The following is a 27,861-nucleotide window of genomic DNA, read 5'->3' as shown; positions in this document are numbered from 1 at the left end:
ATCTAGTCCAACCTCTTCAGGTCACAGAAAAGGAAACCAAAACTCAGATACATAAACTGTGAAGATTGGATTTAGCTAATTCCTGATTGTAACAATGAAGATACTTAGTTTAACAAAATCAGGAATGTCTTGGGAACCTTAAATTACTCCACCCTACTTAGACATACTTTAGGGGAAGATAAAGTTGTAATCTCCTGATTGAACAATGAAGGTACTTAACTCTTACCTTATGGTGAAGCTAGAACTTTAAGTTAAGCCTATTTTAAGATCTTAATACAAAAAGATGTTAAGTAACTCTAAAGGTTACATTAATCACAAAAGGTCAAGTAACTAACAAAAGGTGAACTTAACAAAGAAGTGTTAAGTAACTCTAACGATATAATCTAATCAAAAGAAGATGAGAACTAAAAGTATGGACAGTCCTGGAGAAAAGTCTTTTGATGTGATTGGTAGATATGAAAATTTAGAGGAGGAGACACAAGGGTGAAAGATCTATATATTTGGATCACTTCCTCTCTCTAGCACCCTTTGTGGCAGAGAATTGACTGATAGCAGCATGCTGGCCTTTCGGCATTTTAGCATGGCTATGAGCTATTGTCCGGTTCGGTGGTGAGTTTCTGGCTGAGTTTCCCTCCTTTACTTTTCCAACTTTATCCCATTAGAAGCCTCTAATCTTCTTCAGAGACCTAGAGGCGGGGATTTAAAAACTCTCCTTGGCACAGGCCAAGCAGGAGAATTCTATATCCTCTTCCCTCCTTCTCCTTAAATTTCCTCCCTCTATATTAATTAAATTACCATAAATTTCCAGACTGACTTGGGTATTTTATTTGGAATTTTCCCCAGTGAGAAATTAACTCTAAATTTTAAGTCACAACCCTAAAATTATCTTTACAAAACTCAGTTTAATTCAATGCAAGAGGCAGTTTTCTCTAACGCATTAAGTGAGACAACCTGACTAGCTTTATACAACCGCAGTAAATCACATTTCTAAAGCTCTTTAAGATTTACAAAGAATATTCCTTACAATACCAAGAATAAATTGTTTTTACTATTTAACCAATAAAGAAACTGAAGCTTAAAGAATTTTTAATTTGCCCAAGTACATACACATGCATAAATAAACATACAGACCTAATAAATGGCACCATCAAGTCCTATGATGACAATGCCAAGCCTCTTTCCAAGACACTGTCCTGGCCCCTTCCCTTCCAACAGCAGAGGAAAAACAATGAGAAAATTCGCGGTACAGGGCTCCCTTTATGTAAAGTGTGATTCTATCTTATGATTCCAAGGGTGGTGGAGAAAGTGGCACTACAGCTGGATCAGAGCAGCATTTGGGTAACTGTGGAACCCCAAATACCTTTTCATTTACTGACTTGGATGGTTTTAATGAAGGGAAAGCATCTTATTTAAAGAACGCGAAAGATGAATCTTCTCCGCATAAGTTAATAAATTGGCTCCTGATGAATGCCCTGGTTAATTTTTTCCCTCTCCCAATATGGCACCCTAGTAGAGTTAATACCACATAGAAAAGACCTGGGATCTAATTCTGACCCTGACCTTACTAGCTTTATGATCCTGAGCTGAGTTAACCTCCAAAGCCTCAAGCAACTTGCTACAACTGGATGATCTTCATTGCTAGAGGAAGTTTTGCTACAGGGAGTTCCCTAAAGCAAGAAAACACAATCTAAACCCAAAAGGAAATAGATGGTAGTCAGTGACGGGCACAGCCCAGAACATCTGAGCAACACTGAACAATTCATTCGATTTGCAGGGAAAATCAATCAAACAAATCATAGGAAGCCATAGAGACCCAATTGCTAGGTGCCAGAATGGGTTAGCTACAGTTCACCAGGTTGTTTCAACAGAGTGGCAACACAACCAAAGAGTGTCTTCAGTCACAAACACCAGAGATCCATCCTTCCCTCCATCAGAGACGTGACCTGAAGAATCCCATACAGCACTTGGCTTAGTCTTCTTATGATGATTTTTTTCCTACCAGGTCCTTAAAGAGAAAGAAAAACAAAAAGAAGATTTACGTTTACAGGTTGCTGACACATAAAAATATAATTAAAGCACTAAATCTTTCCAAAGAAATGTGATGTACAAAATTAAATTCAGCATTTAACTGGCAAGGAGTCCCATTGGCTAGATCAAACTGATGTGTGGAAGATCCGTTCTGAGGTCCTGTAGGTGATTATTTTATGGGATTATATTTTGGCCAGCCCCCCAGTGTTATGATTTCTCTTGGAGACTGTCAGCCAGGGTGAATTACTGACGATATTAGCTGGAACCCAAGATCGAGCTACATTAATGGGCTTTGATTTTATTTCTCCTCAAATGCCATGGAGACATATGGAAGTCGGTCTTTCCTCTCACATTTCCAGCGCCCTGCGACAAATCAGCATTTACCATTCCCCCGCACCAGAAAGCATTTCTTCGCATTGGATTTCAGAGTCAAGAGAAGGCTAGAGCATCTTGTTTCTAAAAACCTGGTTTATTGGCCCTATAAAGCTGTCACTGGCTTATGCCTGTCTTGTAAATATTGGGTAAAATTAACATAAACTTCCTGATTCCAGGGTGGGGGGGCACATTCGGGGAGTGGGGAGGAATGAAGAGGAGAGTACAGATGAGAAGACGAGAGATTATTTATCCCATGAGATTTTAACTGAAAACAATTAGTGGGAGAGACACCACTCCATCCTATAACTCATTGTGAGGCCTAATGAGGACATGGCATACCCGGAAAGGGCCTGGGTACGAGCTCCAGCAAATGGCCGTGTTATTTACAGACTTGGGCGCTGCCCACATTTGCCAGCATGAATCACGGAGCCGGCGTTCTGGCTCGCCTCCTGAAAATCTATTGGGAAGTTGTATATTTGGAAGCTCTGACTGCCTTCCTTGTAGGATGGGCGACCCAATCAATCCTCTGGGTTATGACCAGGTGTAAGTCATAAAACAGCAGTTATAGCAGGTTTTATAGAGCAGTGAGGCAGGCCACTCATGAGGAGGATATGTTCATAATAGCCTTAAAAAGGAGACTATTCTTCATGTCCCTCACTTGCTTCTCCCAGGGAAGGCGCTGCTGCCTTATTTACTAACATTTCTGGCCATTTGAAACCCTTCTGCATTTACTTCTAGCTCAGTTGGCCTAGCAAGCATTTATTTGGTGCTGAGCTTGTCCCAGGAACTCTAGAAGGATGCTGAAGAGATAGGAAACGGGCCTTACAGTCCAGCCAACACAGGATGCCATCTTCAACTGGGGCAAGTGACAGGAGGATCTGTTCAACTGTAATTGCTCTCTCTCAAAAGAAAGGTGGTGGTCTTTGGGTGCTGAATGAGGCATACATTGTATGTCCTAACCAGTTGTGTGGATTGGATGGGATTAAGTCTATTTCTTTGTTATTGGGGTGTGAGAGGAGGTTTTGTAGGAGTAGTGGGTAAGTCATTGGGAGGGGGTAGGAATTTTTTAAGAAAAAGCTTCTATAAAACTTTTTTTTTGCTCTCACAGCTTAGATGTTTTCCAAATATTCATCATTACTCATATAATCCTAACATCTCACAGTAGGAAAGATGCTCAGGGATCATTTATTCCAAATGAACCTGGATGGGAATTTCCCCCAAGTAGTCACTTCAATGAAGTGAACCTTCTCTCTCTCAAAGGAATCTATTCAACTTGAGAACTATCCTAATCGCTAGGAAGGCTCATAGATCTAGGGCCAGAAAGGACCTCCGGAGGCCCTCTAGTCCAGCCCCCTCATTCAACAGAGAAGGAAATTGAGACCAAGGGAGGGAAAGGGACTTATACAAGGTCACCTAGTTGGAAAGCATTCTAGATCAGATTTAAGCCCAGGTTCTCTGACTCCAGAACCAATGTGCTTTCCATTGTGTAACAACGCCTCCCTTAATTTGAAGCTCACATGAAGATGAAATGGAGCCAAGAAGAACAACTCTTTCTCATGCAATCTTTTCAGATGCTTGTAGACAGATCTCATGTCACTACCCCCACCCCAGCCCTTGGTTCTTCTCTTTTCAGGGCCAAACATTCCTGGTTTCTCTAACCAATCCTCACAAGGCATAGTCTAGTCCTCTCATTGTCCTGGCCGCCCTCTTCTGGGTCTACTCTAACTTGTCAACATCAATCCAAATAAAATGGTCCTTGGCGTCTCACACAATGTGGAACCTAAACGTGAACCAAGGACCCTTGGGGCAGTCCAACCAGGAAAGAGTATATTGGGATAGATCAGGTGATAGACCTCTGTGGCACTGGACGTGGTGATTTCCTTCCTTCCTTCCTTCCTTCCTTCCTTCCTTCCTTCCCTATATTTTAGTTTACCAAACATGTGTAATAACAAATTACCTTGTAATTTTTCCCAAGTTATATGATCCAAATTGTCTCCTTCCCTGCTAAGGGAGTTGGCAAGCACTCTGATTTGGGTCATACATGTATTACCACGCAAAACATAGCTCCAGATTATTCAATTTTTAAGAGAATAATCTTATAAAACCCAAACTCCAAATAAACTTAAATGAAAAATCCTGTGCTTTGAGCTGCATTCTGACTCCAACAGTCCTTTCTCTGGAGGTGGAGAGCAGCCTTCGTTATAAGTCTCCCATGATATTCTTAAGGTAGCATTAAAAACATTGGCTTTTGGAGCCACCACTTCATACTGCTGACTCAAATCGAGCTTGCAGTCCACTAAGACCCCCAGATCATCTTTAAACAAACTACCTTCTAGCCATACATTATCCAATTTTATACAGGTAAACTTAAACTCAAGTCTAAAACTTTTTAATTCTTCAGATTAAATTTCCTCTCAACAGGCCATGCGATGTAGAGCCACCCTCAAGGGAGAGCATTCCAAGCAGAGGGAACAGCCAGCATGAAGAAACAGATAGGAGATAGAATGTTTTAAATGCATGTGTTTAAGGCATTCCAAGTAAGTCAATGTAGCTGATTCAGAGTTGGAGAAGGAAGAAAGATGGAAGGAGCCTTCAAAGGCAGAAAGTATATAAATGGAGATTTTGAACCTTAGACCTCATTCCCCAGAAGTCCTTTGTATTTCCCAGAATTCCCTATAATCTCTCCTGCGTCTCCACATTGGCAAGATCATGTTATTGGTATTTAACTGGCAGTAAGGCCTCCCACGTGCTCTCTTCTTTCATGATGCAGCAAGTATGGGAAGCTAAGCACAGGGATTTTAAATGGGCTAACCAGCCATGAGCACGTGGTTTTTATTTTATATTGTCTTTATTCCTTGATTTCTAATGATCCTTAATAAACCTCATAAAATATATTTTTATTAGTAGAGATATAAATATAATTTTTACAAATGGGGTCAAGTTGCCAACAGTCTTAAATGTCAACCGGAGGTTATTTAGGGAGCTCAGTGGACCGAGAGCCAAATCTAGACATGAGAGGTGCTGGGTTCAAATCTGGCCTCAGACACTTCCTAGCTGTGTGACCCTGGGTGAGTCACTTAACCACCACCCCCACCCCCATTACCCCCATTGCCTAGTCCTTTCCGCTCTTCTGCCTCAGAATCGGTACACGGTATTGAATCTAAGGTGGAAGGTGAAAGTTTAAAAAAATGTTCATTAGGTCCCTTTCAGCTCTCAGTGCTACCCCAGGGCCAATGATTTCTCCTCATTGGGCCTCAGTTTCTTTACCTGTAAAATGAGGGAAGTGGAATAGATGACCCCTAAAGTTCCTTCCAAGTCTACATCCAGCATCCTATGAAGTCAGCTCTCTGAGGAGTGTGTGTGCATTTGTGTGTACATATGAGTGATTCCTTTAGGGACCTCATACACTGTGGGTCCAGAATCAGTCAGCTACTGCACAAATTCCAGTCTAGAGATCAGTCCACCTCTGTTCTAGCTGCAAATCTGATTGAGGGCTCTGAGACTGAGGCTTCTTCCTAAATGCACGTCTGCCAGGTTCTTGGATGTGCCACCAGGGACAACACGCCAACGGCAAAGGGGACAGTTGCATCTGGTCTTTCCATCTCCGGATGGGCGCCATATTGGTTTACCACTCTGAGATACTCACCTTAGCTGGATTGGCCCAGTAGAGTTTCCCTCCAGTAAGCTGCTCTCAAGTTGTCATGGTCCACTGAAGACAAAATATGGAGAATAATATCTTTGTTTACCGTGTGGCTATCAAGGGGACAACTTAGCAGACAAGGCAATCCAATAGTGGGGTTAACCAGATAGAAAGTGAAGAAAATTTCCCACCCGTGCCTGACAGATGCTTCCCTTGCTGAGCGACTTCCATTACAATTACATGGCCTCCTGGATTTAGAGCAGGAGACGCACACTTTTCTTATAGAACATGTAATTCATCAGTGTGGGGAGCTTCCAGGGTGGACTTTCCCTCCTCTTGTGGGGAGAAGCAACTTACTCATCATAAGCCTGGGACCCGGAGAGGTTGTTACTTTTCCTGGGTCCCATTATAAGGACGTAACAGAAGTAGGATTTGGAGCCAGGGCTTGTTCAACTCTTTAGGTAGCCCTAATGAGCCCAGCCTTACCTCTCTCCCCTGATCTCCAGTCTCCCATCCCCAACTGCCCATTAGCCATTTTGGACTTGATGCCTCCTAGACATCTTAAACTCAATTTGTCCCAAACTGAACCCTCCTCTTTTCCTAACTTCCTTGTTATTGTGAAGGGCTCCCCTCCCCTCCCAGGCACCCAGATTCACAGCCTAGCTGTGTCATCAATGACTCTCCACTCTCTCTCACTCCCCCATATCCCACTGGTTGCCATTTCTACCTTTGTAGATGATGACGACGATGACACAACGACAACGACAATGATTGATGATGATGATGATGATGATGACGGCCAATGTTCCCGTAATGCTTACTATGTGCTAGGCACTGTGCTAAGTACTTTGCAATCATCATCTCCTTTGATCTGAAGAATAACCCTCAGAGGTAGGTGTTATTATTTTCCCCATTTTATAGATGAGGCAACTGAGGCAAATGTTGGTTAAATGACTTGCCCAGGATCACACAGCTATTGAATATCTCAGGCCAGATAGTAATTTAGATCTTCTTAACTCCAGACCTAGTACTCTGTCCATTCCAGAATATGTTCCCCTCTCTCTTCTGACACTGCCACCACTCTGGTGAAGACCCTTATTTCTTGACTATTTCAATACCATACTGGTTGGTGTCCCAATTCATTTCCCCACTACAGTCCATCTTCCACTCAGCTGTCAAAAGTGATCTTCCTGGGGGCAGCTGGATGGCTCAGTGAATTGAGAGCCAGGCCTAGGGACAGGAGGTCCTGGGTTCCAATCTGGCCTCAGACACTTCCTAGCTGTGTGACCCTGGGCAAGTCAGTTGACCCTCATTGCCTAGCCCTTATCACTCTTCTGCCTTGGAACCCATACTTAGTATTGATTCCAGGATGGAAGATAATGGGTTAAAAAAAAGAGGGGAGGTGAGAAAGGCTGGGTCTGTGATTTTACTGGCAGAGGGAACTCCCAGATGAGGAGACTCCCTCCACCCAACCAGGTTGACCCGTTCTCTGCAATTTACGGTCTCAGAATGGGGCCGAGAGTACCAAGAGCTCAGGTGGCTTTCTCAGGGTTACATAGGCAGTGGGCTCTGAATGAAACCAAGTCTTCTGGTTCCAAGGCCAGTTCCCTATCCACTACACCACAGTCTTGCCAACAAATTTTTAAAATGTATTTAAAATATAATTTAAATAATAAATCATTAAAAATAAAAATAAATAAACAATACAAAAACATGCTCTTCCTCTCTCATGTTCATTCATTTAACAAAAAAAATCTACCTTAATCAATTACCCTCCCTTGAAGAAGGGTTGACCAAGCAGGAGGTATGATTCCACCATCATCTTCCCTTCTGACACCAGAGCATTCATTCCTTCCTCTTCCTCCAAGGAAATGGCTTTCCTGGGAACAGTAACCTTGGAGTGCAGAAGAGTCAGAAATGCTCTTCTATAGCTTGCTCGCCATGCTTCCTTGCTGTGTAGGATGGCCAGCTTGAGGTCTTTTCCAGCAACGAGAAAGAAAAACTCAAAGGTCCCCAGACCTAGAAACCTGCCTCGGAGTGGGTGGGGAGGGAAGGAAGGATCTTTAGTAAAAAACTCCATGAGAGGATTTTGTTCCCAAAGCAGAGTCGCCCTGAAGATGTGAATGGTGGTTCAGCTCTCTGAGCTAATATGTTTTCTTGGACATGCCAGGGAAGTAGCTGATGCCCACAGGGATGACCTGACGAATCCCTGAGGGGGGACCAGTTGCCCAGCAACAAGCTCCAACTTCTCCACGCAGGGAGATGGTGTAGGGGGCCCTCCCAGGAAGATATGTTCAAGAAGCCTGCAGGAAGATGAAAGGGCCAATGCAGGCAGAACCTCAGATCTGCCCAAAGCCAAGAGATATGTAGGTTGGAAACTTACCTCTGGTGTTTACAAACTGAGTGACTTTGAGCAAGTCACTTAACCTCCAGGGCCCTCACTTTCTTTAACCCTCTTTCTCTGATGTCTCCTACAAATATGCCAACACCCAGAGCCTTCAAAGTGTTCCATTTTTTGTAAACTCTTATCTCCTGTCTTAGAACCAATCCATGTATTGACTCCAAGACAGAAGAGCAATAAGGGTTAGGCAAGGAGGGTTAGGTGACTCACCCAGGGTTGCACAGCTAGGAAGTGTCTGAGTCCAGATTAGAACTCAGGACCTCCCACCTCTGGGTCTGGCTTTCCATCCACTGAGACACCCAGCTGCCCTCCAAATATAACTTTTTAAACCCTCACCTTCCATCTTAGAATCAGAATAGTTTATTGGTTCCAAGGCAGAAGAGTTGTAAGGGCTAGGCAATGGGGGTTAAGGGACTCGCCCAGGGTCACACAGCTGGGAAGTGTCTGAGGACAGATTTGAACTCAGGACCTCTTATCTCTAGGCCTGGCTCGCAATCCACTGAGCCATCTAGCTGCCTCCATCTTCAAAGCACTTCAGTGGACCCAACTTTCCCAGATTTCTCCTCTTTCAATAACTAAATACCTGGAAAAGGCTACCTACATTCAGCAAGTGCTTCTATTTCTGTAATACTGTTCTCCTTCAAACCACATAGAATCATAGATCTGGAACTGGCTAGAACTCCACATACTTCCAGTATCTTCATTTTATCAAGAGGGAAACCAATGCTGAGAGAGAAAAGTGACTTACTCACCTGAACAGTGAGAGAGGCAGTATTTGAACCAAGTTGCTGGGATTTGGACAGTTCCCTAGCAGTCTCCTTTAAGAGCCAAGCAACCATCTTCCACACAAGGATATCTCTATGCTCTGTCCTAGGTCCTCTTCTCTCCCTCTCCCTCTCCCTCTCCCTCTCCCTCCATCTCTCTCTCTCTCTCTCTCTCTCTCTCTCTCTCTCTCTCTCTCTCTCTCTCTCTCTCTCTGTATCTCTCTCTCTCTCTCTCTCTCTCTCTCTGTATCTCTCTCTCTCTCTCTCTCTCTCTCTCTCTCTCTCTCTCTCTCTCTCTCTCTCTCTCTCTGTATTTCTCTCTTTCTCTCTCTTCCCCCTTCTCTCTGTCTCTCTGTCTCTATCTCTCTGTCCATCTCTCTGTCTGTCTGGCAGGCTGGCTGGCTCTCACTCTTTTCTCTCTTAAGCTCCCATGGGATCAATTGTTTCTCTTGATGGAGATGACTGCTAAATCTGTATATCCAGCCCTAAACTCTCCCTGGTCACTGTAGGACCATAGGGTCTGAGCTCTACAGCTAGAAGGGACCTTTTGAGGTCAGCTATTTTGATTCCTTCATTTTGCAGAGAAAAATGAGACCCAGAGAAGGTACAGGGACTTGTCCAGAGTCATAGGAAATGTCTGAGGTAGGATTTGAGACCAGGCTCGGTGCAATGCCCTGTCTCACATGCCATGCTTCCTCCTAATTGATTTATGGATACTGGAAGTCCCACAAACATCTCAAACTTAACTTTTTCTCTGATTCTTTTTGTAATCCCTCACCTTCCATCTTAGAATCAAAACTAAGTATTGGTTATAAAACAGAAGAGTGGTAAGGGCTAGATAATGGGGTTTCAGTGACTTGCCCAGGGTCACATAGCTAGAAGTGTCTGAGGCCAGATTTGAACCCAGGACCTCCCACCTCTGGGTCTGGCTCTCCATCCACTGAGATACCCAGATGCCCTCAAAATATAACTTTTTAAACCCTCACTTGCCTTCTTAGAATCAATACTGTGCATTCGTTCCAAGGCAGAAGAGAGGTAAGGGCTAGACAATGGAGGTTAAGTGACTTGCTTAGGGTCACACAGCTAGGAAGTATCTGTGGTCATGTTTGAACCCAGGACTTCCTGACTGCAGACCTAGTGCTCTATCTACATGAGTCTTCTAGCTGCCCTGTTTCTCCATTTCTTAATCCAAAACCTAGCATACATGCTCACTAAATCATTGGTGATTTGACTCTACATATCCAAAACAGAGCTCCTTATCTTCCCAATCTATATCTGTCCCTCTACTAAAGTCACTCTTGCTGTTGAGGGCACCACTGTCCTTCTGGTCTATATTACCTATATTACCAACCTGAGCCATCCTTGTCGCTTCCTATCCTCTCACTCTCACTTACTTGCCAATTCTCATAAGTTCTCCAGCCACAATTGCTGTCTCACCTGTCTCCTTCCCTCCATTTGGGCAACCAGAGCTTCCCATCATCTCCTCTTGCCTAGACAACTTCAACCAGGTTAATTTGAAGAGCCAAGGAACATGCTGTCATGGCCGGCCCTGAAAATAAGAAGGTCTGAGTTCAAATCCCTCATCAGATCCCAGCTCTGTGGCCTTTAGCAAATCACTAAAATCTCTCTGAACCTAAGTTTCTTCTTTCATTAAGGATTGCTAATAATGGCCCTGATCTTTCAGGATTGTTGTGAGGACAGAAGATAATGTGTGCAAGGTACCTGTCATACCTCTGGGTGTTATGTAAAAGTGAGCTATTATAATTAAGTCACTCCCCTGCTCAAGGATTTTCAATGCCTCCCCTCTGCCTCTGACATAAAATATAATCTCTTCAGTGAGGCATTTCAAGTCCCCCTGACTACTTCTCCCGACACTTTATATTTCACTCCTTTTCCTATTCCACCAGCTGTGGTCCAGACATCGCATCCCATCACCTTCCTGTGTATCCTTGCCTGGTCTTTGCCCTGTGCCTTCAAAGCCCTCCCTCCTCATCTGGACCACTTCAAATCCCTCAGAGCCTCAGCTCAGGTGCTCCCTTTCATAGGAAGGCCCTTCCTGATCCCCAGTCTGACCACCCCCTTTTCTAGGGCTCTCTCCCTCCCTGAATCCCAGTGCCATTCACTTATGTTCCCATTTGTTGGATTCCCCAGAAGAAAGCTTGAGGGAAGGCACAGTTTGGGTGTTATCTTGGCATCCCCAGCATCCAGGCCAATACCTGGCAGCTAGCAGTTACCGAACAAATAAATGTTTGCTGGATCTGCTAGATGGTGTTTGTCATTCTCATACTTGCTATCTCTACAGATTGTTGTGAACATGAGATAATGGGGTTGGGATGTACTTTTGGAAGAGACCTTCAGTGCCAGTGAGGCCAATCTCCTTATTTTACTGAGTCTCAGAGAGGTATGGCGACTCTTCTAACACAGCTAGAAAGTATATGAAGTAGGAGGCACATAAGTGGAACAGTGGGCAGAGTACCAGGCCTAGAGACAGGAGGTCCTGGGTTCAAATCTGTCCTCAGACATGTCCAAGCTGGGTGACCCTGGACTAGTCCCTTCCCCCCATTGCCTAGCCCTTACCACTCTTCTGCCTGGGAACCACTACACAGTATTGATTCTAAAACAGAGGATAAAGGTGTATTTTTAAATATATGGAGTAGAATTGAAACCCAGGGCTTTCTGCCTCAAAATGCAATGCCTTGTCAATGAATGTTCAGAAATTGTAAAGAACTAAAAATATGAATCTTAGGGTCCTAGGCCTCACACTGGAATGGACTCTCAGGTCACCTTAGTACAAGCATCTTACCGGGAAGAGAAGTGGCTTACCCAAGGTCACATGGGCAGATCTGCATTTGGATCTCAGGTTCTTTGACTCCAAATCCAAATGGTTATTTTTACTTTCTTCTGGATGTGAAGAGCATCAGCAACCAAATTCCGTGGTAGCTAAGACTGTACCATGTCCTGATCCTATCATCCCTATTGCTCACCTTTTCTGGATTGCCTTTAGTCTTGCTCTAGGAACTGGCTTTCATCTGCCCTCAGCCATCTTTGGAGGTCTGGGGAGCAAGGAGGGGTCAAATCTAGCCTGTGTGCGAGTACCAGCTGCAAGAAGGCTGGGAGGAGACAAGAGAGAACAGGACCTGGAGTGTCATTTGCTATTATCTTGATAAAATGGCAGGCCCTCATCCTCAGCCTGCCACAATTAGGGTGATAAATGCCTATTTCTTGGAGGCTTGTTTGAAAGTCAATTATGTAGATCATTCTGAGAATACAGACAGATGGCCTTCTTCTGCACATGAGACAATCAGGTTGAACTTTGACGCAAGCCCAGAAAACACTGTCATTTCTGAGCCTCAGAGAAGGCCTCTGTCTCAGGGCTCGCCAAAGGCCAATATAGATTATCCCATTTGCCCCTTTCCATTGACACGGCCCAAATGCCTTTTTGTCCATAGCCTCCCGGCTCCACTGTGCCTCCCCAACCCCATGGAAGTTTTTCTGTATTTCATCTAGAAGTGAAATATTGATCGTGCAGCCCATTGGGGAGGTTTTGATGAACACGGAAGGCTGCCACGTAAGCATCTTTTTCTTTGTTTTCGGCTAATTCCTTTTTTATTATTCACTTGCTGCAGTAAATCTTACTTTTATTGTCCAACTACTGAAGAAAGAAAAATGGATTGATTTGAGTGGCTAAATAATTCAGCCTGCAGTTTGAGGAGGGGAGAGGATTGGGGGCAAGTGGGCAGGAACTCGGGGGTTTTGAAGAAGGCTTGGTAAGTTCTGCCCTCCACCTTTCTAGCCCTTTCCCCACTCCAAATACTGTGAAGAAAAAGGAAACAAATGTTTTTCAGTGACTTGGAGGTGGGAAGGGGGCATAGATGCAGACAACTTAATGGTACTTTAATATGACAAAGGGACTCAGAAATTATTGTTATGACAAGACTGAGTTTGGAATCTCTGGCTGAGTTGGGAATCAAGGCAAAAAGAAGGAAGACATGCGTGGAAAGAAAGGCACTCACAGGCTCACCAGATCTTAGAGTACTAAGGGTCCTCTCTGGTCAACATGGATCTGAATGAGATAGTAGTCTCCCTCCCACAGCATCGAAACAAGATATCCAATCTCTGCTTGAAGACCTCCAGTGAGGAAGAACTCATTCTGCCCTAACAGAGTTCATTCTACCTTTTAGAGAGCTCTAATCAGAGGTGTGATGGTAAATGTTTAACAACTGGTTTTTGAGGTAGGGGGGAGGAAATGGCCACACAACATACTTTCAAGCTTAATCTGCATTACTGACATTTTCTCTATTACCTTCGTAAGTCTAGACACCAAACAAAATAATTTAAGCTCTTATTTGTAGCATTTCCCTGTTTTCAGGGTGTAAATGTTTATAGAAAAAATTTAACAATTGGCTCTTAACAGCTGGTTCATTTTGATTCCACCATACCAGAGTTAGGAAATATTTCCTGGCATCAAACTTAAGTGTGCCTTGTTGCAATTTTCAACCATTAGTCCTTGTTCTCTGAAGCCAATCAAAACAACAAAATTAATCCCTCTTTCATTTGAAAGCCCTTCAAATACCTAGAGAAAGCTATCAAACTGGAAGGGAGGGAAATAAATGGGAAATCAAAAGGAAAGGATTAAAGAATAAAAATCTGGAGCCAGCAGCAGGGTACGACAAGAAAAGAGCTGTAAGCGAAAGGAAACATGATGTACCATCATGAGGGTTAGGCAAATTCCCTCTCTACTACCACCTTCTTCTATTTGAACATAAGAGCAAAGAGAGGGAAAAGTATCAGAGGAAAGGATAGAGGGAAAGATATAATCATAACTCTGTATTTGAATGGGATAAACTCACCTATAAAATGGAAGAGAATGAATTACAAACCAGAATCTGACAATGTTATTTATATGACACAAACTTGAAAAATTCAACAAATAATGAGACAACACGCTAAAACTTATAGGATATTGCTATAGAAACTTCTGACAGGAAATTATATATCTCTAAACTCTTTTTATCAATGAAAGATAAAAAGTACAAATCATTGAACTGTGCATGCAATTAAAAAAACTTGAATCTAAATAACTGGAAAAACATTGATTGCTCATGGGTAGGATGAGCTAACATAATAAAAATGACAATCCTACCCAAATTAATTTACTTATTTAGTGCCATATCCATTGAACTACCAAAAATCTTTTTTTACTGAATTAGAAAAAACCATAACAAAGCTCATTTGGAAGAACAAAAGATCAAAGATATCCAGGGAAATCATGAAAAAAAAATGTGAAGGAAGGAGGCCTTGCAGTCCCAGATCTCAAACTATACTATAAAGCAGTGATCATCAAAACAATTTGGTACTGCCTAGGAGACAGAAAGGAGGATGAGTGGAATAGACTTGGGGCAAGTGACCTTTCTATGACAAACCCAAAGACCCCAGCTTTTGGGACCAAAATCCACTATTTGATAAAAACTGCTGGGAAAATTGGAAGACAGAATGGGAGAGATTAGGTTTGGATCAACATCTCACACCCTACACCAAGATAAACTCAGAATGGATGAATGACTTGAATATAAAGAAGGAAACTATAAGCAAATTAGGTGAACACAGAATAGTATGCATGTCAGATCTTTGGGAAAGGAAAGACATTAAAACCAAGCAAGAGCTAGGAAAAAATCACAAAATGTAAAATCAATCATTTTGATTACATCAAATTAAAAAGTTTCTGTACAAACAAAAACAATGCAACCAAAATTAGAAGGGAAGCAACAAATTGGGAAACAATCTTCATAACAAAAACCTCTGACAAAGGTCTAATTACTCAAATTTATAAAGAGATAAACCAATTGTACAAAAAAAATCAAGCCATTCTCCAATTGATAAATGGGCAAGGGACACGAATAGGCAATTTTCAGTTAAGTAAATCAGAACTATTAATAAGCACATGAAAAAGTGTTCTAAATCTCTTATAATCAGAGAAATGCAAATCAAAACAACTCTGACAAAACAAAACACCTAGCAGATTGGCTAACATGACAGCAAAAGAAAGTAATGAATGCTGGAAGGGATGTGGCAAAGTTGGGACATTAATGCATTGCTGGTGGAGTTGTGAATTGATCCAACCATTTTGGAAGGCAATTTGGAACTATGCCCAATATGGTGCTAAAAGACTGTCTGCCCTTTGATCCAGCCATAGCACTGCTGGGTTTGTACCCCAAAGAGATAATAAGGAAAAAGACTTATACACAAATATTCATAACTGTGCTCTTTGTAGTGACAAAAAATTGGAAAATGAGGGGATGCCCTTCAATTGGGGAATGGCTGAATATATTGTGGTATATGTTGGTGATGGAATACTATTGTGCTCAAATGAATAATGAACTGGAGGAATTCCATGGGAACTGGAACAACCTCCAAGAATTGATGCAGAGTGAGAGGAGCAGAACCAGGAGAACATTGTACACAGAGAACGATATGCTATGGTACAATCGAATGTAATGGACTTCTCCATTAGTGGCGATGCAGTGATCCTGAACAACTTGGAGGGATCTACAAGAAAGAACACTATCCACATTCAGAGGGAAAACTGTGGGAGCAGAAACACAAAAGAAAAACAACTGTTTGATCACATGGATCGAGGGGATATAGTTTGGGATGTAGACTCTAAATGAACATCCTAATGCAAACAACAACATGTAAATAGGTTTTGATCAAGGACACATGTAATACCCAGTGAAATTGCACATCAGCTATGGAAAGGATTGGGGTAGGGGAGGGAGGGAAAAATATGATTCTTGTAACCAAGAAATGTTATAAATTGACTAAATAAATTAAATTTAAAAAATAAAATTAAATAAAATTAAAAAAAAACTTGAGCAACAACAAACCAAGAAACCCCAACCAAACAACAAAGTAGAAACTGTGAAAATTAAAGGAATGACTAAAATAGGGGGGAAATGCACCTTTCTATACAAAATCAGTAACATTAATATAAATCCAAGAACAAACATTATATGTCATAGAGAAAAGTTAGGCAAGTTTTTTCGTTAAGATCAGAGGCAGGGGCAGCTAGGTGGTTCAATAGATTGAGAGTCAAGCTTAGGGACAGTAGGTCTGGGTTCACATCTGAGCTCAGATTCTTCTTAGCTGTTTGACCCTGGGCAAGTCATTTAACCCCCATTGCCTAGCTCACTGCTCTTCTGCCTTGAAACCAATACATGGTATCAATTTTATTTTTTTAAACCCTTACTTTCCATCTTAGAATTAATACTGTGGACAGAGACAGAGACACAGACAGAGAGATCAGTAGAACAGATAAGGTACCTAATATAAAGAAGTAAACAAATGGATAACCCCCAAATCCTTATTCCTGGATGAAGGACTCACTCTTAGACAAAAATTGATGGGAAAATTGGACAACAGTTTGTAGAAATTAATCAACAATTCACATAATACACTAAGCTACATTCCCAATAGATATACAATCTATATATTTTTAATTATATCATAAACAAATTAGAGAAGCAGGGAAGAAATTGCCTTTCAAATCTACAGGTAGGGAAAGAATTTATGGCTAAGATTAAATGGATAATTTTGATTATATGCAATAAATTATATACAATTTAAAAGTTTTATACAAAGAAATATAATGTCAAAATACTGAAACTAGAGAAAAATCTTTGCACTGAAATTCTCTGAAAGAGGCATATAAGAAATTGATTCAAAATTTTAAGGCCAAGAATCATTCCCCAAAAGACAAATGATCAAAGATATAAACACATTTTTCTAATAATAATCTAAGCTATTAACAAACCATATAAAAATATAAAAATGCTCTAAAACACTCCTAATTGGACAAATGCAAAATAAAGCAAATTTGTGGTTCTACTTCATACCTATCAGACTGACAAAGATGACAAAAGAGGAAAATGTCAAATGGAGGAACTGAGAGAAAACTGGCACATAATGCACTTTTGGTGGAGCTAAGAGATGATCCAAACCATTCTGAAAAGCAATTTGGAACTAGGGTCCAAAAGTCACTAAAATACCCTTTAATCCCACACTACCACTTCTGCTCTAATACTGCAAAGAAGTCAAAGAAAGGGAAAACGACTATACAAGAATGTTTTAACAGCTCTTCACCTTAGCCTCCAATTAGAAACTAAAGGGAAGCTCCAAAAGTTTGGGAAAGACCAAACAAATTATGATATATAAACATAATAGAATGTTCATGTGCCATAGGAAATAATTAAATGAACAGTTTCAGAGGAAATGTTGGGTTCTTTTGTGAATGGATGCAAAGCCAAGTGAGCATAACTAGGAGAATAATTTCCATTATGACAACATTTTAGAGAAAACTTTGAAAGACTTTTGAACTGTGATCAAAGCAATGATTAAAAAAAAGAGGTCCAAAATGGTAGACAAAAGAATAAATATTTATCTCTCTTAAATGAACTTAGAATTCAGAGAGACAAACTTTTTGGATATGGCCAACAAGGGAATTTTATTTTGCTGTGTTAGGTAACTACGTATGGGGGTGGGGGGCTTTATTTTTTGCTTCTTTGGGGTTTGAGTTTTTTGTTGTTATGTCTTTTGCACATTGGTAGAAGGGAGAGAGGCAGTGTGGAAGGGACGTATGAAGAAATAAATAATTTTAAAAGAATAGAAACTAAGGTCCCTGAAGTCAAAGATTCGGAATTTTTGTCTTTGTATCCCCAGCACCTAGCACAACGTCCAATGCTTAAGAAATGATTGTTCACTGATCATTTCCTGCTCAAGTCTTTTCTGCCCTAGATGAAATATTCTCCATTCCTTCGAATAATCGTCATTTATTTTGATCTTGAGACACTCCGTCATTTTGACTGTCCTCTTTTAGATACCCCCCATGCCATTTCGAAAACGTTAGATACCCCCCATGCCCATGCCATTTCGAAAACGTTAAGCATCAAGAATTGAGAGACATTATGGCATAATGGACAGAGAAGAAGTTATATTGGGAGTCAGGAAGACCTGAGTTCAAACCCTGCCTCAGACATTTTCTGGCTGGGTGGCCCTGAGCAAGATACTCATGCTCTCGATGCTTCAGTTTCCTCAGCCACAAAGGGATAGAAGTGGCTTTAAGGTCCTTCTAACTCTAAATCTATGATACTATGTGATAGCAGAATAATACATGGTACTTCAAATGCAATAGAAATGAATAATCTCCATTATTGAATGTTCCAGTGAATCTGAAAGTGATTAGTAGCCACAACGCATTACACAAATAGAAGTATCATCAAGCTTCTTCTTTGGGATACTCTGATGAACATGTGTCTTCATCAATGTGGCCAGTCCTTCCATTGGTTCAGGTTGTAACCTCTTCCTGCATCATGGTATTATGTAGTTCTTACCCACATCTTAACATATATTCTTCATAGGAGCCTGCCTTATCTGCTAGAAGCCTTTTTAAAATTCCATAGAGATCCATAGCATTGGTGGGCTGTTATCCCCCCATTTACCTAGTTGGCCAACCTCTTTTTCCTAGTTATAACTGTGATTTATTATCAATTATTGAACATTTACCTCTTCTCCTCCACTTCTACCTTAGGAAAAAAAAAGAAAAAAAAAACAATCCTAAAGTTATCCATGATCAAGTGAAACAAAATTCCTCATCAGCCATGACTAAAAATGTTTGTCTAATTCTGCATCTTTAGGGACTTTTTGATGCAATCTTTTTTATAGAAATTATAATTTGTGAATAATATGCTTCAGACTATATATACTTGAAAAAATATGCCCGTTACTCTTTGGGTCACATATAGCCATGACTCTTCTAGGACCACTGCATTCTATGATTTGAATCCATATTCTTAAATCTCTTGGAACAAAACTTATTTAAATATCAGATCCAAAATAAACTGTGGGGCATGAATGGAACAGAATGTGTTTGTGCCATAAGAAACAACTAGGAAAAATTCAAGAAACATTGGAAGATTGATATCAACTGGTAAAGTGAGAAGCAAACAAAACTAGGAGAATATGTGCAAGAAATATAAAAAGAACAATAAAGTTATATTGGAGATTTTATTATTTTAATGATCAATCTTTCACCCATAAAAGAAATAAGGAATTTCAACATGTTCTTTTTCTGGGGTCTAAGAGGATATTAATACTGAATTTCATATATAATATTCATCAATTTTACCTCTTTTGCTGTTATTGTTACAGAGCAAGAATCAGCTGGGATATATCTGGAAATGTGTATGATATGAAAGCAAAACATATCAATAAGGTTTTTGAACATTTTCAAATTTTAAAGCAGAGCTGGAAGGTTCCTATGGTGAACAAGGGTTAAAGAGGATTGAACAAGAGTGAGATGGACAATTTTGTTTACATAAAATTTTAAAATCTCTTGCACAAGCAAAACAAATATAGCATAACTTAGTAATGTAGAAGTTAGGTGGGGGGAAATCTTTGCCACAAGTTTCTCTGATAAGGATCTAAGTTCCAAGATATATAAAGAACCTATTCAAATTCTGAGAATAAAAGCTATTCCTCATTATATCAAATTAGGCAAAGGGTATTGTAAAGGATAATTTTAGCATTGTGACCTAAACTATATTATTTATTGGTCACCATGGGATATCCCAAATAAAAAAAAATACCCAAGTCAGCTTGAAATTAATGGTGATTTAATTAATATAGTGGAAAGAAATTAAGAAGGGAGAAGAAAAGGGTGTGGGATTTCTCCCGCCTGGCTTGTGCCAGGGGGGATGATTAGAGGCTCTAGGAAGATAAAGTTTTGGAGAGTAAAGGAGGAAGCAATCAGCCTGAACTCCAAGAGGGCTCAGCCAAAATACCTGAACCTGAATTAGCTCAAGGGCAAACTCACCACCAAAACCCAGACAAATAGCTGCCACCATGCCAAGATGTTGGAACGCTTAGCACACTGCCAGCCAGAGCCACCTCACCGGGAAAAAAGACCGATGAGAGGAAGCCTCGAGAAAAAACCTAGACAATTCTACCTCACTTTCCTGTGTCTCCTCTGCACCAATGGTAGCCTAAATTTGACTTAGGACAGCCCAGAGGTCTGTCAGCTGTTTCTGATTTGTCAATTTCTCTATCAAAGGCCACCCTCTTAAAACTCAATCCTCCAGCATGGCTACAGACATTCCTGATTTTGTTAGACAAAGTAGGGTGGAGTAATGCAAAGTAGGGTAGAGTAATACAAAGTTTCCCAAGACATCCCAGATTTTATTAGAATAAGCATCTTCATTGTTACAAATCAGGAGATAGCTAAATCCAGTCTTCACATTTTGAACATGCAGTTTTTTTAAAGAAGAAATTCAAAGTATAGACAATGATATAAAAAATCTCTGATAATTAGAAAAATACAAGTTAAAGCAATTCTGAGGTTCAATCTTATAGTCACCAAATTAATGGAGTTTAAAAAAGGAAAGGATAAATATTAGAGAGGTAAAGAGAAAAAAATAACATTAATGCCCTTTTTTGTGGAGCTAAGAATTATTCTTGATTTTTTTGGAAAACTATTTGGAACTAAGCCCAAAAAATTGCCAAACAGTGTATTTCCTTTGATTTGGTAATATCATCACTAGGTCTGTACTTCAAAGAGATCGAAGAAAGATGAAACAGGACCATATATACAAAAATAATGACACTAGCTCTTTCTGTGTTGACAGAGGTAGAAACTAATGGGATGCCCATCAACTGAGGAATAGCTGAACAAATTATAGTATATAAATGTAGTGAATCAATTTTCTATTATAAGAAATTGAAGATTCTTTCAAAAACCTGGGAACACTTGAGTGAAATGACATAGAATCACAAAAACAATATATACAATGATAATAATAATTATAATTATAATACTGTCAGAGCAAAACTTTGAAAGGTTTAAGAATCTTGGTCAATGTAACATTGAACTATGATTTCAGGGATCTATGGTGAAGTGAACTACCTAACCCTTGCTACAAGCATGTGTTGTCAAGCAAAACATATTCCCACATTGGCCATGTCTACATAGAGAGACCTCTGCCCATACATAGACAAAGAGATATAAAATTTTATACCCCAAGATAACCATCTCTCACTCAGGAAGAGAACAAAGAAGAAAGGATATAGGAAGAGGGGGAGAAGGTGGAAAGAAAAGGAAGGAGAAAAACAGAGAGAGGAAAGAAGGAAGGAAGGAAAGAATGAAGGAACTTGGGAGGGAAGTAAAGATGGAAGGAGAGAAGGAATAAACAAATGAAGGAAGAAAAAGGAAAGAATGTGGAAGGGAAGGAAGGATAGAAGGAATGAAAGATGGAAAAAGGCAAGGATGGAAGGAAGGACAGAAAGAAAGAAGGAACAAATGAAAGAATTAATGAATGAAATAACAAAGACTTATGGGAGGGAAATAAAGAAGGACAGAAGGATAAAATGAAAGAACAAACAAAGGAACAAAGTATGAAAAGTAAGTAGGAAGGAATGTGGGAGGGAAGTAAATATCGAAGAAATAAAGGACAGAAACAAGGATGGAAAAGAGGAAGGAATGTGGGAGGGAGGGAAAGAAGGAAGGAAAGAAGGAAAGAAAAAGGTAGAAAGGGAAGGAGAGAGGGGAGGGAGGAAGAAAGGGAGGAAGGGAGGGAGAAAGGGAGAAAGGGAGAAAGGAAGAAAGAGAGAAAGAAAGGGAGAAAGAAAGGGAGGGAGAAAGGGAGAAAGGGAGAAAGGGAGAAAGAGAGAAAGAGAGAAAGAGAGAAAGAGAGAAAGAGAGAAAGAGAGAGAGAGAGAGAGAGAGAGAGAGAGAGAGAGAGAGAGAGAGAGAGAAAGAGAGAAAGAGAGAAAGAGAGAAAGAGAGAAAGAGAGAAAGAGAGAAAGAGAGAAAGAGAGAAAGAGAGAAAGAGAGAAAGAGAGAAAGAGAGAAAGAGAGAAAGAGAGAAAGAGAGAAAGAGAGAAAGAGAGAAAGAGAGAAAGAAAGAAAGAAAGAAAGAAAGAAAGAAAGAAAGAAAGAAAGAAAGAAAGAAAGAAAGAAAGAAAGAAAGAAAGAAGACCCCTGCTACCACTTTAGTAGTGTACATTTGGTGAAGTAGAAGGAGCACAGGCTTGGAGTCAGGAGACCCAATTTCCATGTATGACCATGGGTGAGTCATTTCTCAAATCTCTGAGCTTCATTTCTCTGATCTTCCAAACAGCAATTTTAATGTTTGTATCATGTTCCTCACAAAACTATTAACCTCAAATCACCAAAGAAATGGCTAGCAATAGTGGTTGCTTGAATTCATTGTAGAAATAGCCATTAGAGTAGCATAAGCAGTCACAGAGAATTCGTTGTCAGGGTAATGGTTGTTAGAGTAGTGGTTGATGTAGTAGTTGTAATGGAATTAGAGTTCAAAATTATAATCGAAGTGGTAGAAATGGTTATGGTGGTTGTAATAGCAAAAGTAGTAGTGGCCAGAGTCGTCATGGTCTGTACTGGTGGTGGTTGTGTTGGTGTTTTTTCCATAGTGGTGGTCTTTGTGACTATGACCCTAATGGTAATTGGTTGTGTTAGAAGAAAAAGAAGGGGAAAAAGAAAAAAAAACAAAGGAGAAGAGTAGAGAGGTAAGAAAGCCAGATTACCATGGAAATTATAATAATACTATGGGAAAAGATAATATGAAATACAAAATATAAAATTACAGGAAATGATAGTAATAATAATAACCACTATGGTGGGGAGAGGCAACTAACTAACAACTAGATGATGACTAGAAAAAAATGTCCTAGAAAAAGAGAGATGAACTTTTCTAGACACTTCCTATGAAGTCTTGAAGAATCTGGTACCTTCAGTCCTCAGAACTGGCCTCCCATACTCCCTCAGGGCCCCAAATACAGATCCTTGACCACCTCATTTCTTTCTCTTTGGATTAAGGAGCTCCAAGTTACTGAGGCCTTTTCCCACGTCCAGTGTTCACTAGGCCTAGCAAGCTTCCAAGCATCAAAAACCTCCAAATCCAAACCCTAAATGATCCCTAAATGGCAGAAGGAAGCTTCTCTATCAGAGATCTCTATCAGGGCTCTCCTCTACCTGACTAGAACCCAGAGCCTGGTTCAACTCCTGGGGTTGTCAGATCTAGGAAGAGGCATCTCCTCTGATCTCTTTACACCTCACCCATGCCTTCGCTAACTGAACCGATGGGGAGTCCTTGGACAAAGAACCAGGGGCTTCCACTCTTAAGCCCCCTCCTGAGAGAAGAGTGTGTTATAAATCAAAATCTAAATATATATGCACATGGAGCCTATACGTATAACTTACCTATGTGTTTGTTTAGACACACACAGTTTTATGATATATTCTAATTTGTATTAAATATTCTCATCTATGACTTCTTATTCATAAATATGTATGTAATTAAATTATCTTTATCCATTTGTATAATCATGTAAAATATTTTAGCCCAAACTTTTATTTGATTTCTTATAAGTAGGAAACCTTATGGTGACAAAATGACTATATGGATACATATGCACATATGTATGTTGTGTTTGTACATACATGCACAAATTATGATGTATGTGCACATATGTGAATATTCGGGGTATTACCATATGTATATATAAGTGCAAGTATTGTATATGTAAGCATGTATATTAATTGCCCATATGAGCACTTGTTCTTGTATTGTGTGTGCATGTACTTTGGATCTGAGTTGTATAGTGTATAAGCATATATGTATGAGCACAAGTCTACGTGAAGAAAGAAATCGGAAGGAAGGAAGGAAGGAAGGAAGGAAGGAAGGAAGGAAGGAAGGAAGGAAGGAAGGAAGGAAGGGAGGGAGGGAGGGAGGGAGGGAGGAAGGAAGGAAGGAAGGAAGGAAGGAAGGAAGGAAGGAAGGAAGGAAGGAAGGAAGGAAGGAAGGAAGGAAGGAAGGAAGGAAGGAAGGAAGGGAGGAAGGAAGGAAGGAAGGAAGGAAGGAAGGAAGGAAGGGAGGGAGGGAGGGAGGGAGGGAGGAAGGGAGGAAGGAAGGAAGGAAGGGAGGGAGGGAGGGAGGGAGGAAGGAAGGGAGGGAGGGAGGGAGGGAGGGAGGAAGGAAGGAAGGAAGGAAGGAAGGAAGGAAGGAAGGAAGGAAGGAAGGAAGGAAGGAAGGAAGGAAGGAAGGAAGGAAGGAAGGAAGGAAGGAAGGAAGGGAGGGAGGGAGGGAGGAAGGAAGGAATCAAAGGAAGAAGCAAAAGGTGAATGAAAGATAGCAAGGGGGAACATAGATGGAGAGGAAAGAAGTGACAGTGAAAAAGAGAAGGAAGGAATGATGGAAGAATGGATGGAATGAATAAAGAAGGAAGGAAGGATGGACAGACAGACACAAGTATACTATCATAATTTTTTTTACTTAGAAACAATTAAAGTCTGGACTTCAGTGGAACACATTTGGTCTGTAAACATACCATTTCAAAAGGAGAAACATATTGTTAATGACCACTTGAAAACCACTCAACCTCACTAATAATTAGAGATAAAAATTAAAACAACTTTGAAATAGCACCTCTCATCCATAAAATTGGCAAAAATCAGTTAAAGCAATGAAACTCAATACTGTTTAATGTCAGAGTTTTTCAAGCTGTTTAGCCTTACAAAAATGGGTGAATCTCTCCTTTTCTTTATCCTTTTGAATAGGGGTTATTCCCTGAGGGGAGGAGGGAGGAGAAATATTGGGAAATGCGGGTGATATTAAAACATATCATCAAAAAATTAAAGCCAGATGGCATCCTGAAATTTCTTGCTAAGCACAAGTTAATCAAGGGGTTGGGTGGGAGTTACTCTCTGAAGAAGAACTCAGTGGTGTTGGAAGTGCAGATAAACAGAGATGCTCCTTCGGCACTAGTAGAATCTCGCTTTCTGGAGGTGGTAACGCTGGGCTGTGCTCAGAAGAAAGTCAAAGATTCCAAGAGGGAGATGTGAAGAGACAAAGCATTCCAGGGTGGTTTCTGTGAATACTCAGAGGAAAGAGAGAGAGCAGCACAGCTGGAAAACAGCTGGAAGGTCCGAGGAGATGGAACTCATGACACCTGAGGCGAAGCAATGTGCAATAATCTTGGAAAGGGAGGTAACCTTTAGTTTAGTTAAAAGAGAAATCTCTTCTACAGAATAGGAGAGAAGTTGCGCTTTGTGCCAAATGTATGCCCAGAACAGGGCCCTTCTCAAAAGAAAGTTCCCAAGGATTTACGTTGTACTTAAACTCTTTGTTTTTTAATAACCCTTACCTTCCATCTTAGAATCAATACCATGACTTGGTTCCAAGGGAGAACAGTGGGGGTGAAGTGACTTGCCCAAGGTCACACAGCTGGGAAGTGTCTGAGGCCAGATTTTGAGAGAAACTACCACCTACTCAAAAATCATCTTCAACTCTGTGTCAGAGTATTAAAGGCTCTTTTATTTCATCCTTGTGAGAATGGGCACTCACAAACAGGCATTACAACCAGGAAGCAAGTAGAAGGAATGATAGTACATAGGCTCCCTTTTAGCCTAGTCCCTAATGCAAATCACCATTGGCCAGTTATCTAGTCTGGAGAGCCAGCTGATTGGAAAGTGCATTTCACAATGACTTGTTACCTCAATCATTCACACGAGTTTTAACCAATCCAAGTGAAAGCATTTTCACCTGTTAGCCTCTTAAAGGGCTCACTCGTCATATACTGCTGATGTGGCTATGGGGAAATGGAACTTAAGAAGGAACATGAAACAACTCCATTTTTTTACTCCATTATATAGACTTATGAGAGGAGTCCACCATCTTGTCAGGAACTGTTCCTCACAGATTTGAACCCATGACCATCCCTAGGCCTGGAGGTCTATCCACTGAACCACCTAGAAGTCCCTTATGTGAGTTCTTGATGCAAAAAGCATCGTAACCATCAATCAAAAACTAGATATCAAGTTTAGAGATATTGTTCTGGGTCATTCTGGGGAAATGGGGAGTCATAAAATCATAAATCTAGAGTGAAAAGGGGACTTCAAGGGCATTGAATATTATTTTACAAAAGAGTAAACTGAGATACAGAGATGTTAAGTGATTTGCACAAGATCACACAGTGAATGTTTGAGATAGAAGGTTAACCAATGTCTTCCTGATCCCAGTGCCTCTGAGCACAGTGCCTTGCCCACTCCATCACACTGTTTTTCCAACATGAAAGAACAATTTGTTGACAAGTCATTTTCCCAAAGGAGGGGGAAGAAAGAAAGAAAAATTAAATTGCAAAGGGAGGAGGGGGAAATGAAGAGAGAAGAATGGTCTTTGTGTTTATCATTTTAAACCCTTTCCTATTAATGGACTGCAATGCCACACCTAAGAAAAGAAAAAGAAGTCGCTTGGGAGATCGAATCAGAAAAAGGAGCCTCATCTCCTCTGCTCACATTATTTCCATCCACAGGTTCAGGAATAAGTAAGTTACTCCCTTCCCTAATGGGACCAAAGTGACTTGATAATTCTCTCAGTATACTGGTCTTGCCATTAAGGCTTGGGACATCGTTTCATCACAGGTGCCTTCTTTCTGGGTCACTACCCTTGGGGAAATTTGGGTGTGAATTCAGATAGGAAGAGTAATCCTTACTTCTGTCATATTCTCAGGTTTCTGAACTACCTCACAACAACCCTGAGGGTTAGGTGGGATTGGGGGCACTTGGGATTTCATCAGTGCAGGGACCCATTGGGTTAAGGAAACTCCTTCCCCAAATATAATTTAGCACCTTAAAGAGTTGCCTAGACACTGAAAGCTTTATTAGAAAAGTGGCAGTAATAATAATAGGTAGCACTTAAAGGTTTGCAAAGTGCTTCACAAGTGTTACCTCATTTAGTCCTTTTTTAAAAGCTCACTTTACAGATGAGAAACTGAGGCACAGTGAATTGCTCAGGATCACACATAGAACTTGAAGCTAATCCAGGTTGCCTCTAAGATACGTGGTTTCAATATAGAATAGGAAAAACATGCCCATTGTATAAGGGAGGAAAGTAAGGCTTAGGGAGGTAGAATAATTTATTTGGCATCCCACCACTAGTAAATGACACACATCATTTGAATTCAAGCCTTTCCTAGTTCCAATTCCAAACTACTTTCTGAGGCACCCACTACCTCTATAGCCAAAGGTCTTGTATACTTGACTTCACTGTATTCTCCCTGGGAGGGAAGCAATTCAAGTAGGATTGTGCCCATTTTTCCAGTGAAGAAAGGGAGACTCAATGAGCTGTCCAAGGTCACACAACTAGCCATTGAGGGGCAGAACATGGATCTGAGCCCAAGACTCATGATTTTTAAATGTGGCAGCCATTGGACAGCCCCACAGCTGCCTCTCCAATTTGAGTTACAGCAAGAAACTCGCACTAAGAGACCTTTCACCAGGGAATCACATTTCAGCTGGAGGCTAAAAAGAAGGAAATCAATAAAAAGCCAGCATAGTGACAACCTGCACAAAAGAGTTTACGTTTCTTAAACAGACAGCCCAGAATGGCTCATGAATACCAGATCAGGTGTTCATGTGAAGTGTCAAGACTCTCCGAGATTGTCTGTTAAGCATTCTTCTCCCCCATGGCCTTAGTCTCTTCGGAAAATGGTAGGGGCTGACCAATTAACAAGTCATCATTACTTAACCTTATTACTCAAGCCTGTGCTGGATTTTGACGGAAACAAGAAAAGGAAAAGGCATGCCC

The 27,861-nt window shown here is 40.7% G+C and overlaps 1 long non-coding RNA gene across 1 annotated transcript; it reads right to left on the bottom strand.

Annotated features, from left to right (window-relative positions):
* Nucleotides 1-892: 892 nt before the first annotated feature.
* LOC103105544 (uncharacterized) lies at nt 893-25,670 on the bottom strand. The gene is made up of 3 exons (XR_474643.2): nt 25,421-25,670; nt 6,050-6,112; nt 893-2,005 (listed from the first exon to the last, which is right to left on the bottom strand). It is a non-coding gene; the product is annotated as an uncharacterized LOC103105544 (long non-coding RNA).
* Nucleotides 25,671-27,861: the final 2,191 nt, after the last annotated feature.

The sequence above is a fragment of the Monodelphis domestica genome, chromosome X, assembly GCF_027887165.1.
Source record: "Monodelphis domestica isolate mMonDom1 chromosome X, mMonDom1.pri, whole genome shotgun sequence".
NCBI classification, from domain to species: domain Eukaryota; kingdom Metazoa; phylum Chordata; class Mammalia; order Didelphimorphia; family Didelphidae; genus Monodelphis; species Monodelphis domestica.
Note: the sequence above shows the minus strand (reverse complement) of the source record. Positions and strands in the feature narration are given on the sequence as shown.